Genomic DNA, 15,022 nt, shown 5'->3' on the forward strand with positions numbered 1-15,022 from the left:
ACCACAGGACAAGCTTCAAGAAGCAGTAATAGGGAAAAATGGAAATCCCAGGCTGGTCTGCAAGTCAAGAATCAGGTTCCCAGGAGGGCATTTAGAATACAGGGATCAAGACATGTTCCCCCTGCTTCTGGTCAGCAGCTGAAACTGAACTAGTGTAAACCAAGGAAGGTACCAAAGGCACAGAAGCCAGTTTCTGGAGACCGATCTGTAGCCTGTGTCAGAGCTGTACCACACGGCGTAAAGGGGTATGTGGCTTTCCAGAGCTGAGCACCAAAGGCGTGGGATAGGCCAAGGGCAATGCAGGTGGCTGGCTTGGTGTGAGCATAAAGGGACACTCAGGTGACATGCGGGAACCTGTCTCAAGCTCCCTCAGATTGTTAACAGAGTTCATTTCCTTCTGGTCATAGGCTTTCAGCTGAAGGCCACTCTCTGCTCTGAGAGGGCACCCAATTTCTTGCCAAGTAGGTTTCCCCAACACAGCCCCTTACTTCATCAGGCGAAGAAGGAGAGTCTCCACAGCAAGTATGCTAGCAAGACAGCATCTTGTATCACATAGTTGTGGGAATGACATCATCACCTTTGCCATCTTCTATTGGTTAAACACAAGTCACAGGAAAGGATTACACAAAGGTATGAGCCCCAGGAGTTGGGGATCCTGGCAAGGGATACAGGAAGAGTCTGTCTTCACGGTCCTTACAGAGAGAGAGAACATGCCCATGAGTAAGCAGAATGTTAAGCAGAATGGAACTAATTCTACAAGATGACTTGGGGGTTTCTTAACCTGTCATCTGAAACCAAAGAGGGCAAAAATCACCAGACACTTTCTCTGTACTGGTAACAGCTCACTGGAAGCTAAACTGTCCTGGAGGTTGCTCCCTTTATGAAATGATAAAATGCTTGTAGAAAGTTCTTCACTCTCATGTCCTATGATGCCACCTGGCCCAGTGCAGTTCAGCAGCACCTGTCCCATAAAGGAAGGGATGGCAGAATGAGCCCTTGCACACATTATGGTGGGGAGTTCATGAGGCCGAGTTAATGCTTCTTCATCTTCTGTATCCTAAGATTTACACCAAATTTTCCTGAATAAAAATATTAGAAATTCTACTTGTTAATTACAGGAATGGGTCATCTTCACTTCTGGTCCCAGCACCTTTCTTTTTTTGAATGGGTTACACATTCTGTCTCTTCAGTGGCTCGAAACCCCTATTCTGCATGCTTGTGTCTTATTTTGGGGGGGGGGGGTCCTCCAAGGGGGGGCCCATTTGAGAACAGAAGCCATGGGCATGGTGCCAAGAATTAAACCCTTCTCAAGTTTTCTTGAGTCCCTAACAGGGTGAGCCAGAGCCAGTGAGGGCTGCCAAATTATTGTTATTATTGTTGGTGAGTGGGTAAAATGTATACATGACAAACATTTAAGTCATATAAATAGTCTTCTCTAGAGATCAGCACCTCATAGGTTTTGCTATATTTCTTTGCAAGGACAGTCTTATGTATATTTAAGCATATGTTTATCTATTTTGTATTGCACAAAAAAGCACGCCTTAAAGATTGCTCTGCCTTTCTTTCTTTCTTTCCATTGCGATATAAATTGGAAGTTGTTATATATCAGAACAGAAACATCCGCCTTATTTTTTAATGGCTGCATAATATTTCTTGGTCAAGATGTATCAGAATGGGATGCCTGGGTGGCTCAGAAGTTGAGCGTCTGCCTTTGGCTAAGGGCATGATCCCAGGGTCCTAGGATCGAGTCCCACATCAGGCTCCCTGCAAGGAGTCTGCTTCTCCCTCTGTCTGTGTCTCTGCCTCTCTCTGTGTCTCTCATGAATAGATAAATAAAATCTCTAGAAAAAAAAGATGTATCAGAATGTACTGAACTAGCTCTCAAATGATGGGAATTTAGGTTTGGTCTAATTTTTTGCTAGTTTAAATAATGCTGCAATAATGGCCATTTGTATTTTTCATTGTGCACATATGCTTGTAGATCTTTAGGATAAATTCGTAGAGGTGGTATTGCTGTGTGAAAGGATGTGTGCAGTTTTAATTTTGATAGGTAGTGGCCAACTGCAGTCTGCAGGTTTCTACTGGTAAGACATCGTGACACTCCCAGCAGAGACACAGCATGGCTGTCACAGAACATCAAAGTGGTGGGATAACATCTAGTCTACATTTCCTCATTGTACAGAGGGAACGAAACCATTTTGACCGAATCTCTTATGTGATCTCTATTACCTCTGCACCAGCGACCATATTGTCCAGCCCATTCATTTGACAATCATATACCTTTGAGCATATCTTTACATATATTTACATATCTCAAAGCACCTAACTTAGCACCTAGAGAACACCATTAGCTCTGCTTACTGAGTGCTTACCATGCACCCACCAGGCTCCATGCATGTATGCCACTAGTCCTCCTCACAAACATTCTTTTAAATCACAAGAAAATCGAGGCTTGGAGAGATTGACTTTGCCCGAGGTCTCTTACCCCTATAAAGTAGCAGAGTCAGAATTCAAATCCACCTCTCTCCCATGAGCAAGCTCTCTAGGAAATTGCTCTGTGCCTTACAGGCACTCAGGAAATATGGGATGTTCAAGCTTATTTCTAATAACACCTGGGTGCAAGTCGAGTCCAGTTATTGCATGGTTAGTAAACCTCTCACTTGCCAGGCTGCTCCAACATTCATCCTGGCAACTTGCATTCTATTCCCAAATATTTAGAACTTAACTAACTACTGAGTGTTCCTGATAACTTTGTGATCCCTCCACAATTTGGAGACCATTTCATGTCTTTCAAATGGCCAACTTTGGGTGCTACTTGCTATTAAGAAATAGTACAGTTTTACAGAATTGATAAAAATTGACTTTACTTGGGGTCCTCTGCCTTCCAAACTATTACTGCAGTCCTGTTTTTAATGACCAATCATCTCAGACCATTTTATGCCTACATTTACACAAATTCTTTGATGAACACCTTGCTAAGACTCATTAGAAAACCACAGGAAACTTTGTGAAGTTGGTCCGTAAGTCAAGGAATTAACTTATATTTATGCATTTGTCTTTATGTGCAAACTATCAGCTATTATGATTAAAATTGTATTATGATAAAATTGTACACCAAAAACTCATTTTAAGGGAATCTCAATTCTCAAAAACATATTACCAGCTGGGTGGTAAAATCATGTATGTGATTTCACAAAGATGTGAATAGTGTTTAAAATAATTGAAAAGAGGGGCACCTGGGTAGCTCAGTTGGTTGGGTGTTTGCTTTCGGCTCAGGTCATGATCCCAGGGTCCTGGGATGGAGCCTCGTGTAGGACTCCCGGTTCAGCGGGGAGCTTAGTTCTCTCTCTCCCCAACCCTCTACTTGTGCTCTCTCTTGCTATCTCTCTCAAATAAATACAATCTTAAAAAAAAAAAAAAAAAAGAATTGGACGCAATCTAAGTATTCTTAGATTCTTCTGACCATGGAGCCGGACTAAGGGCTCGATCTCACAATCCTGAGATTAGGACCCTGAGGTCATGAGTGGAAACCACGAGTCAAATGCTCAGCTGATTGTGCCATGCAGGCACCCGTCTTATAACTGTTTTGATTATGATTTCCTGGAGATTTTAGGACCTGTAGTATCTACAAACTAGCCTCTCAGGTATTTAGCATAACTGTATCAAAAATTTATTTTGAGTTTGTTTCTACTGAATAAAATCTGATGTATGCTGTGAAAAAAAAAAAAGGAAATGTTTAAATATAACAGTGTACCTTCTAACGGAATGGTATAGGTAGCCATTTAAAAGTTTACGTTTCTAAAAATAAAAATAAAATAAAATAAAAGTTTATGTTTCTAAATTAGGTAGGGACATAAAAATCTTTTTTTAATGTCAAATGAGAAAACAGAATATGAAATAATATGCATGTTGTAGTTACAGCTCTGTAAAAATTATGTGAGCATTATGGACAAAGGCTTGATGGAACAAGCAATCATTACATTAGCTGTATCAGTGAAACTGTCTATAGGTGCTTTGTAATTGATTAAATATTGGAATATTATACATTTTATTTTATTAAAGATTTTACTTATTTATTTACTTGACACACAGAAAGAGAGAGCACAAGCAGAGGGAGTGACAGGGAGAGGGAGAGGGAAAAGCAGGCTCCCCACTGAGCAGAAAGTCCAATGTGGTGACTCCATCCCAGGACCCTGGGATCATGACCTGAGCCAAAGACAGACACCTAACTGACTGAGCCACCCAGGCACTCCGGAATATTATACATATTAGTTGTACAAATTAAGTCCTACATTATATCTAAGTGCTTTAAGGGATACAGAGTCCAAGCAGTAAACCCAGGTTTTAAAGAAATGATAAATCTTATCTCAATCACTTGCTTGTATGAGGACTTTTACAAACATGGCAGGCCATGTGACAGGAAAAAAGTCTTTCTTAGAACTGGGGCTCTGAATGGGTCCCCTCTATGGAAAAACCTGCAGAGTTAGGAATTCATGTTCTGTGGGTGGCCAAGGTTTCATTGCCATCGTCCTGTCATCATCACATCTACACTGCTGCCCTTGATCTACAAGGGCCATGTTTTCTGCTGCCATCTCTCTGCCAACAATGAAGACCAGCAGTGAGATGGGTTTGCCTTATATCCACAATCTGAAGGCTACTGCTCTATCTTTGTGCCTCATCTATCCTGGTTTTCAGTAGTTGCAGAGGCTTTTTTCCATTATAATCCAGTTGTAAAAATCATGTCCATTTTAAATCTTTTTAGAAACCTGCAAAAAAAAAAAGGGGGGGGATCTATGCTATAATTCTACTTCCCAAATAACAAGTCTGAACTCTGTGATTCCAAGCTGCCACATTTTAAGGGATTTTTTAAGCCACCGAAATTACACAATTTAAAATTGCTATTTGACTTGATATAAGAAATGCAAAATAGTTATCAGAAGAAAAAATACTTGTTAATCTTGTTCAAGGCTGATAAGACATCTCCGGAATGATCTTTGGACCCATTTTGCAATTATAATCTGATTCTCATCTTTTCCTTAAGGAACAGGAGTAAGGAAATTGCTGTGGCAAGACTAAGGCTGAACCACAACCATTAGCTTAAAAAGGTGCACTTGAGCTACTGTGGAATGAGACACAGCTTCAAGTTCTATTTTTTGCTGAAGAATAAGAATTGGAAACCAAACTCTGATCAAGCCACGACATTATGCCAGCCTCTCGGGTTTCTAAAAATAGTTTAATCACAGCAGTGCATCCCTCAAAGTGTTTTTTTAAAAAAAATCTTTTAAAAAATGTTTTAAAATCACCATTAATCTTGCTATTTGGCACAGTCTACTAAAAAATAACATATGCAAACCCTTGACCCAGCAATTCTACTCCTAAGGATATACCCAACAGAAACACACATATGTTTACGAACAAAATATGTACTAGAATATTCACAATAGCACTATTCATGATAACCCCAAACTGGAAACCACCCAAATACCCATTAACAATATAATGGGAAGGGGTGCCTGGGTGGCTTAGCCAGTTAAGCGGCTGCCTTTGGCTCAGGTAATTTTCTCGAGGTCCTGGGATTAAGACCCACATTGGGCTTCCTGCTCAGGGGGGAGTCGGCTTCTCCCTCTCCCTTCATCCTTCCCCACTGCTTGTTCTCTCTTTCTGTCTCTAATAAATAAACAAAATCTTTAAAAAAATAGCAACATAATGGATAAATAAACATGGTACATTTATATGATGGACCGAAACACAGCAATGAAAATTAGCAAATGAAATCCAAGAGCAATGAGCAAAAGAAGCCACTCATTAAAGAGTATCCACCATAATGATTCCACCTGTGAAAAGCTGAAAAACAGGCATGGCTTATCTATACTCTTAAGAAGTCATGATGGTGGTTAGTGACGCAGGAGGAAGAGTGACTAGAAGGGGACTTATGGGGGGTGGGAGGCTGTGAGGGGGCACCTGGGTGGGTGGTGTGTGCGACTCTTGATCTCAGGGTTGTAAATTCGAGGTTCATGGTGGGTGTAGAGATTATTTTAAAAAGTCTGTGTGTGTGTGTGTGTGTGTGTGTGTGTGTGTGTGTGAGGTGCCTGGGTGGCTCATTTGGCAAAGCATCTGTCTTTGGCTCAGGTCATGATCTCAGGATCCTGGGATCGAGCCCCACATCAGGCTCTCTGCTCACTGGTGAGCCTGCTTCTCTCTCTCCTCCCCATTCATGCTCTCACTATCTCTGTCTCTCTCTCTCTCTCTCTCTTAAATAAATAAAATCTGAAACAAAAAACAAAAAAACTCTTTAAAAAAGGGGGGGGAAGGGGAAGACTTGGGGGTACTGCTAATATATTTCTTCATCTGGTGTTGATTACATGGACATGTTTAGTTTGCAAAAATTCATTAAATCATACATGTATAATTTGTATATTTTCTGTATTTCTGTTATATTTCACTGAAGAATTTAAAAATAAAAAATTAAAAAAATACACTCTCACCTACCCCACCCTCGAAAAATCACCATCTTATGCATATGTATTGCCCACACACTTGGCAATAGGGCAAGCTTAGAACAATCCAAGTAACTTCAATAAAGTCGAGCTTCACATGCATTGGAAACAGACCTTAAAAAACATTTAATGAAAAAATTGGGAGGCTGTGTTTGAATTTTATAACAGAATGAACCTATCAATCCACAAAGACAGAAATCTGGATGAAACCATAAAAATGAGAAAGGAGAGAGCTTCTCTGTCAATAGTGGGTCCTGCATGCTCTGCAGAGAGACAAAGGCAAGAACAGGACCAGACAAAAGCCGGAAGAATAAAGACCCAAAGCCTGAGAAACTAGAGTGAGCCCATGGTGGATTTGAAATCAACAAAGGGGCTGCCTGTCGATGGACACGGAAATGACACGAAGATGGTGTGGCCGAGTACTGGGCACTGCTGATGTGTGGGAGACACAAGGAGCTGTGGCAGTAACAGACCCAAACATTTTTGCTGAGCCAACGAAAATGGATAGGTGTTGGGGTTGGGGAGTGACAGCACTCAATGCAGAATGCAGATACTCTTCTTTTTCCCAGAGAATCTAGTCATTCATAAAACCTCAACTGCACTTGAGCCAAGTGATTTTAAAATTTAAATGGGGAGCCAGAGGTCTCAATGGTTGGAAGATCCTGAAAAATATCATCGAAATCATTCAGTCATTCTTTCAATATTATTTTTTTTAAGATTTTTTATTTATTCATTTGAGAGAGAGGGAGAACAGCAGAGGGAGAGGAAGAAGCAGACTCCCCACTGAGCGGGAGCCCCATGCGGGGCTTGATCCCAGAACTCGGAAATCATGACCTGAGCTGAAGACAGATGCTTGCTTAACCAACTGAGCCACCCAGACAGTCTGTATTCTTTCAATATTATTGACTGCTTACTTACTCTGAGCAGTATTTCATCCTGGAAGGTACATGGATGAAAAGGAGGTCTAAATACTATTTGAAACAAGGTGAGGAGAACCATTTTGTAACGGACTAGCCCATTGCTAAATTCTTTAGATGACTGTCAACTTTACATCCACCAGGGAAGGCTCTTACCTTGGTGTAGTGTTCCAAAGCATGGACTCTGTGTGATAGTACCTTTTTTTTATGTCAACTTGGCTAGGCTATCATACCTAGTTATTCAAACACTCACCTATAGATGTTGCTGAGAAGGTATTTTGTAGATGAGGTTAACATCTACAATCAGTTGGCTTTAATTAAAGGAGCTTTTCCTTACTAATATGCGTGGGCCTCATACAATCAGTTGAAAGGCCTTAAGAGAAAAACTGAGGTTTCCCCAAGGAAGAAAAAATTCTGCTTTAAGACCTCAACAATCAGGAGTGCCTGGGTGGCTCAGTTGTTAACTGTCTGACTCTTGATTTCAGCTCAGGTCATGATCTCAGGGTCAGGAGATCAAGCCCCGTGGTGGGCTTTGTACTGACCATGGAGCATACTTAAGATTCTCTTTTTCCATCTGACCCGCCCCCCTTCTCTCTCTCTTTAAAAAAAAAAAAAAAAAGACACCTCAACATCAGCTCCTGGCTGAGAGTTCCAGCCTGTTGGCTTACCCTATACATATTAGATTTGCTAGACTCCACAATCACAGAAGCCAATCCTTATCGGTTGTTTCCCTGGAGAATCCTAACTTATACAGACTACACAGACTCCTTGGGTTTGAAACTTGGCTTTGCCATGTATCTAGCTGGGTCATTTCTATACCTCTGTTATTTCAACTGTAAACTTGGGATAATAACAGTACTTAACTCATAGGAACTAGAACAACCCCTAGCACCGAGTAAATGCTTTGAAAGTGTTTGTTAAATACGTAATTCTGTGGTGCCAAGTTCATTTCTTAGCTGAAAAACCTGAGATATTTTTATTTCCAACAAGCTGCCATCAACCAAACATGATCGCTCTTCCCCATACCAAGATCAGAACAACCTCGGATCAGCAGCACCTCACCAGTTACAGGTGTTTAGTTGTTCTTTTAGATGGTATAGGAGCAGGTGAGATGCCAGACCAGTTCCACACATGGTGATGATTTGGCAAAGCTGGTATCAGAGCACTTCTGGAACATTCTTAACTACAAGTTCTCAGCTGCTGACAACAGCTGTGCTTCAAGAGACTCAGACTCAGCACAGAGCTATTCCTACTATTTACAAGGGTGGGAGTTCATAAAGGGGGTCCTAATCATTTTTTCTGTTCCCACGGTTGATACTGCACAGCAGCCTGCCCTGGTCCCTGGCAATTAAATATTAAATGAAGAAAAGAAATTCACAAAAAAGGGGGGCACCTGGCTGGCTCAGTCAGTAGAGCATGCAACTCTTGATCTCAGGGTTGTGAACTGAGCCTGACATTGGGCACAGAGATGACTTAAAAAAGAAAATCAGAAAAAAAGAGAAAGATTAAATGGGGAATCAAAATGTTTTTGTGGGCCTATTCTGCGGGAGATTGTGACAACAGTGATAACCAACATTTGTTGAGCACTTACTAGGTGCCAGGCACTACTCTCAATACTATTTAAACATTGTATAGATGAAAAAACTGAGTCCTCAAGAGAAAAGTAATTCACCTAAGGATAGGCAGAGTAGCAGAGTGGGGATCTGACACCTGGCTTTCTGGCTTAGGTGCAGGCTCTCCCTCCTGGGAACACTGCCTTTGAGTCTGGATTGGGAAGAGGGGGTCCAGGCAGGCACACAAGAACAAGCATCAAACTAGGCTATGACTGATAGGAGGGCACAAGGGGAGCGCCTGGGTGGCTCAGGCCCTTAACCGCCTGACTTCAGCTCAGGCCATGATCTCAGGGTCCTGGGGTCTAGCCCTGCTTAGGGGCTCTGCACTCAGTAGGAAGTCTGCTCCTCCCTCTCCCTTTGCCCTTCCCCTCGCCCACTCCTGCTCACACTTTCTCTTTCTCTCAAATAAATAAATAAAATCTTTTTTAAAAAAATGGAGGGTCAGAGGGCTCAAAGGATTCTACAGTGAAGTGTACTTCTTTTAAGTTAAACAAGTTTCAAAGGCTGAAATAGAAGCCATCATAAACAATATTCCTTTTTTTATATAAACAATATTCCTTCATGAATTTTTGTTAGAGTATATAATGTGTCCACTTTATACAAAAATACCAAATTTCATTGAAGATTTCTACCTTAGTGTTTGAACCTTTCTTTCATCTTCATATAAAAAATTTAAGGCAGGGGCACCTGGGTGGCTCAGTCAGTTGAGTGTTTGACTCTTGGTTTCTGCTCAATTCATGACCTCAGGGTCCTGAGAGTCAGCCACTTACTGGGGCTCCACATTCAGTGGGGAGCCGACTTGAAGATTCCTTCCCTCTGCCCCTCCCCCCACTCATGCTCAAGCTCACTCTCCCTCTCTCTCCTTGAAATAAATCAATCCTTAAAAAAAAAATTTTGAGGCAAAGTGATCCTGAAATTATTTCTCATTTATTCACTAGCAGTGCAATGAAATCAAATATCTTACTTATTATTCTCATTTGATTTCATATTACATCAACTTCTTCCTACAGGTTTTCACAAGGACAAAGATTTCCTGTATTGTTCTCCTACAGGATCCAGTGAACTAAGTCTTAGAGGACTTTTCTGAAATTATTTTCTTATAGCTCAGGAAATAAGAAAGGACAGGATCAGATTCTATCAGAATTTGGTTAATTTTTATACTAGCAAGACAGAGAGGATCTTAGATTTTTAAGTAATCTCTATACCCCAAGCAGGGCTTGAATTTACCACCCTGAGATCAAGAGTCACATGTGCTATTGACTGAGCCAGCCAGACACCCTGGGGTCTTAGATATTGTTTTCTAGTAATACCAACTTCTCTGGCTCTGTGTAATTATCTAAATCCTAATTGACTTCAGTGATGTGTTCAGTTATGATGGCCACTGGCCTACAATTCCCTAGAGCTAATGCAGGATCATGCTGAATCCTGGATGAGAGGAGCTGTTACTAAAGAGGGAAATTTTCCAGAGAGGCATAGCTGGAGGACAGAGGTGCGGTAACCACAGATGAAGCCTACACTAAGTCTCCAAACTTAACTTTGACCAATTGTGTACTCTTGCCTTGCTGTGTAACTGCTCCCACAGGTGGAAATACACAGTGCATTGAGCATATTGAAACTATGCTGGCTTACATCTCCATCTTGGAGAGGCTATGCCGAAAATAGCCAGGTCTTCATGGCCTATGAGCACCTTGTATATACCTAGCTGAGGTCCTCAAGGTCAAGGAGACGAGAATTAAGAATGGCACCCCAGGGCAGCCCCGGTGGTGCAGCGGTTTGGTGCTGCCTGCAGTCTGGGGTGTGATCCTGGCGTCTTGGGATCGAGTCCCACATCGGGCTTCCTGCATGGAGCCTGCTTCACCCTCTGCCTGTGTCTCTGCCTCTCTCTTCCTCTCTCTGAATGAATAAATAAATATTAAAAAAAAAAAAGAATGGCACCCCAGAATTCTGGGACTCAGCTGCCTCTCCCTTCTGGGCCCCGTCTCTCAGACATTTTCTTTTCTTTTTTTTTTTTTTAAACATTTATTTATTCATGAGAAACACAGGGAGAGAGAGAGAGGCAGAGACACAGGCAGAGGGAGAAGCAGGTTCCATGCAGGGAGCTTGATGTGAGACTTGATCCCACATCAGGACTCCAGGATCACACCCTGGGCCGAAGGCAGGCGCTAAACCGCTAAGCTACCCAGGGATCCCCCTCTCAGACATTTTCATAGGAGATAGGAGGGGGATACTGCTTTCTCTCCATCTTCCCTTTAGAAATGGGCTGATCATACTGGTATTGCTATCTCTGGACTCCCCAGGTGGAAAATACTGGTTTGGATGTTCACACAGCACTTGGTAGCATTATACCCTTAAACAAATCCATAAAATTCTTTCAAAAAGAATAAACCAATAAAACATTCCCTCCTGAAACTTTTCCCTTGGGATAATGATGTGAAAACACATTTCCTACTGAAGCTTTTTCATAAGAAAAAAACCTTCATGTCAGATTTTAGGTTTTCTAATATTGAGATTCCTGGTTTTCATCTACTCTAGAGATAGACAGGTCTATTCGCTTAGCTTAAAACATCCAGTGAACAACATTCCAGCTAATCCTTTCAGACCAGTTTTGTAAATTCTGAGAGGCACCACCTCAAAACACCATCCTTGAAAAGCAGTAAGATATAGTCAGTCTACTGCTGTTTTCCTGTGGCCGCTCAGTATACTCCAGATAGGAGGCCTTCAGGTTGGCAACTATCAAATGTTCTGGACAAGAGCCAACAGTGACATCACAGCCTTGTGCATCAACCTGGTTAAGAAAGAAAATCCTGGGGTTTCACGGCTAGACAGAGCCAAAGGCTCATCAGTTAACTTAATGGCAAATATAAGTCTCAATGATTAGTCCTATGATGCTCTCTTTTATCCTTGCTTCCTTCACTCTTGGAATAAAAATGCTTCTGCCTTGCCCTCCCTTCCCACCTTTTCATTAAATGAATGACAATTTAAAAGTATAAACCCTATGCTTAAGAGTCACCTTTAATATAAGCTAAACAATGATCAAGGGAAATCTCTAAAACAGAATTTTAGGATTGGGCAGTCCTTTCACATGTCAAGATGCTGCAGCCTGACATGAAAGATGCTTACACCGCCAGCAAGACTATGAGTGCATGGAAAGCTGTGTTGAATCCTTGTTTTGTGTTTCCATTTCTGTTCATCTGCTTTCCCGTGGGCAAGCAGCCACCTCCTATCACAGAGCCATCCCCATCTTAGGTCAGCAGGCAATATGGGCAAAATATGCAAAAGGATGGACACACTGGTTTGGGTGTGGTCACTGGCAATGGGAAGCTTTGGTCCCCTGGTTGCAGGCTCTAAAAGCCAGGAGCCGCACCCTTGGCGGGTAATCAATCTCCAAAACCACTTCTCCCGATTTCACCGCAATCCCCACCAACCCTGACTGCTCCCTCGGTGAATAAACAGCAGACCCTAGACGTGGCCAGCCTCAGCAGACAAAGCCAACCGCCCGAGGGAGCTCGCCCTGCACGGAGGCAATCACCAGGTCGCCGCGGGGCCACCACGCCGTCTGGGCTGCTGGTCAACAGCAGGAGGCAGGAGGCGACGGCGCGGAGGCCAGCAGGCATCAAAGCGGGCGGCGGCGGCTTCCTGCCCGACCCACAGTCTGGGGGGACGCGCGACTCACACCAGGGAATTAATGCAGGGGTTGGTGCTCCGAGATAAACCCCCAAAGATGAGGGCATGCCCAGAGATTTCTACGGGAGCGTTTTCTGCACCAGAAACCTGCACACTTGAGTTCGGGGGGGGGTGGGGGGCCTAGTTCGGGATCCGGAGGATACCAGTGGCGGCTATTGTTCTCCAGGTCTCCCGGGCGGGAGACGTCCCCCAGCCAGCATCTGCCACTGGACCAAGCCTTTCAGCCCCGAGAAGAAAAGGGTGTGCCTGCGGCGCTGCGGATTATCGCAAAACCTGAAGCGAGTCCCCACGGGCTGTGTCAGGCCGGGAGACAAAGCTCCTGGTGGGGACAGCTCAGCCCCGTCTCGGATCCGCCATCCTGGGTCTGTCGCCTGGCCAAGGGCCACGCCCAGCTGGCCACCTGGACCGCCAGGCTCCACGTCTGGAGCTTAGGGTCTTCAGGCCCGGGCCTCGCCTCCCAGCCGCCCGCGCCTCCCTTCCGCGGAGACCTCCCTCCCCCGGGAGACCTCCCTCCCCAGAGGGGCCCTCCCCCTGCCCGCGCGGATCTCCTCCCCCCAGGCGTCGACCCTCCGCAAACCCCGGCGGTCTCCACCCTCCAGCATCTCTCCTCCCATCCCATCCTCATTCTTCATCAGCCCCAGACTCGCCCCGCCTCGCGCCACCTGCACCGCACTCCTTCCCTCCCTCTTCAGACCCGCCCCCCGCCCCCTCTCTTTGCTCCTCAAACCCTGGTCTCCACTTGCCTCTCTCCCCGGACCCGGTCCACCTGTCCCCACCCAGCTTCCCCATCTCCCCATCTTTGCTCAGACTGAGGCCCGGCGTCCGCCTCTCCCCGTCCCAGCTTCTGTCTGGCTCCGGCTCTTGCCCCTCCCCGGCCTGGGGCGTCGATGTCGGTCGCCCGCCAAGATCGCTGCTGCGGGGAGGGCTCCCGCCCTGGGCTCCAGCGAAGGCACCCGGCTCGGCGCTCGCTCTGGGCCGGGCGGCCACAGGCGGCCTTTGTGGTTCGGGCAGGTGCCTCGGAGGCAGCAGGCGAATTGTCCTTAGGCACCGCCGCGTTGGCCAGGCGGGTGGAACGGGCCGTCGGGTCCGGTCCAGGCTGGGCAAATCCCAACCCGGAGGCGAAATGGACGCAGGGTGTGTGCACCGGTGGTAGCGGGGGGCCACGGGCAGCGACCATCTAGGGATTCGGGCAGGACGGGCCCGTAGCCAGAGAAGCCCCCGCCCAGGCTTCCAGCCATTCAGTGCACCTCGACGAGCGAGGCTGGGCGCCTACTGTGTGCTAAGAGCGAAAGCCCTTCAACCAAGCCGTCTTCTCACCCCAGTTCTTTGCAATCCCACGAGCACGCTCGAAACGCCTACTATGAGCAAGGCACTGCACGGAGCTCTGTGGGCGTACAAAGAGGACCCGATCCCGACCCCAGTTTAGCCCCGGTGGCCGCCCCAATCCCAAACCACACCTCCCGCCGCGTCCCCTGAGGCCGGGTCCCTGGGTGCACCCCTATCCCTGCCCTTTTGTGCGCCTCCCAGAGAAACGGAGGCCGTGAGAAGGATGTCCCAGCCCGGGGAAAATGAGCCCACCGCCCGCCCCGCCATCACGCACTCCTCCGGGATGCTGCGGCTGCGAGGGTCCGTCGGTCGGTCCGTCTCTCCTCGGTCTCGCCGCGGCGCGGGAGCTGCGGGTGCTCAGGGCGGCGGCGGCTGCACGCGCGCTCGCTCGATCGCCGCCTTGGAGCGCGCGGCGCTGGAGTCGGAAGCCGGGAGCTGGGGAGGGGACGTGGGTGGGGGCTGGAGGCGGCCTCGGCCAATCACCGACCCGACGCCTCCTCTCCAGCGCTCCCCACCTCGCGCTAGCAGGTTAGGGGGAGGCGGGCACAGGCGGCGCCCCGCTTCTTCGCCGCCGCGCGCGGCCGCCGCCTTGGGACTACAACTCCCGACAGGCCCTGCTGCAGGGCCGGGGTCCGAGAGGGGAAGGAGAGTGAGGCCCGAGAACCCGCCGACCCCCCTCGCGCCCTGCTCCGCGTGCCTTTGGGTTTCCATGGTGACCCACGGCCCTTCACAAAGCCCCGGCGCTGGGGCGCGCTGATGCACGAGTCCCCTGGGAGGGCTCTGGGGCGGGTCCCGAAGACACAGCACCTCCCCTCCCCCTGCACGACCCCACCCGAGGGGCTGAAACAATGCCCCGGCCGCCTCACCCGGTGGCTGCCGGGCCTGCCCTTTGCCGCCGGCTTCCCTCCCGGACCCAGTACGACGCCTTCCAAGCGGGCGCTCGGCGAGGTCGCACGCTGGAGAGGGCGGGGTGGGCGTTAGAGAA

At 46.5% G+C, this 15,022-nt stretch overlaps 1 protein-coding gene across 1 annotated transcript in view; it reads right to left on the reverse strand.

Moving 5' to 3' along the window:
• DPYSL5 (dihydropyrimidinase like 5) overlaps nucleotides 1-14,435 on the reverse strand; it is a 97,835-nt gene extending 83,400 nt beyond the window's left edge. Inside the window, exon 1 of the mRNA XM_041755333.1 lies at nucleotides 14,312-14,435. The gene's annotated coding sequence lies outside the window, so the exon portion shown is untranslated. The remainder of the gene's footprint in view (nucleotides 1-14,311) is intronic.
• Between the last annotated feature and the right edge of the window lie 587 nt (nucleotides 14,436-15,022).

The sequence above is a fragment of the Vulpes lagopus genome, chromosome 5 (assembly GCF_018345385.1).
Source record: "Vulpes lagopus strain Blue_001 chromosome 5, ASM1834538v1, whole genome shotgun sequence".
Classification (NCBI taxonomy): domain Eukaryota; kingdom Metazoa; phylum Chordata; class Mammalia; order Carnivora; family Canidae; genus Vulpes; species Vulpes lagopus.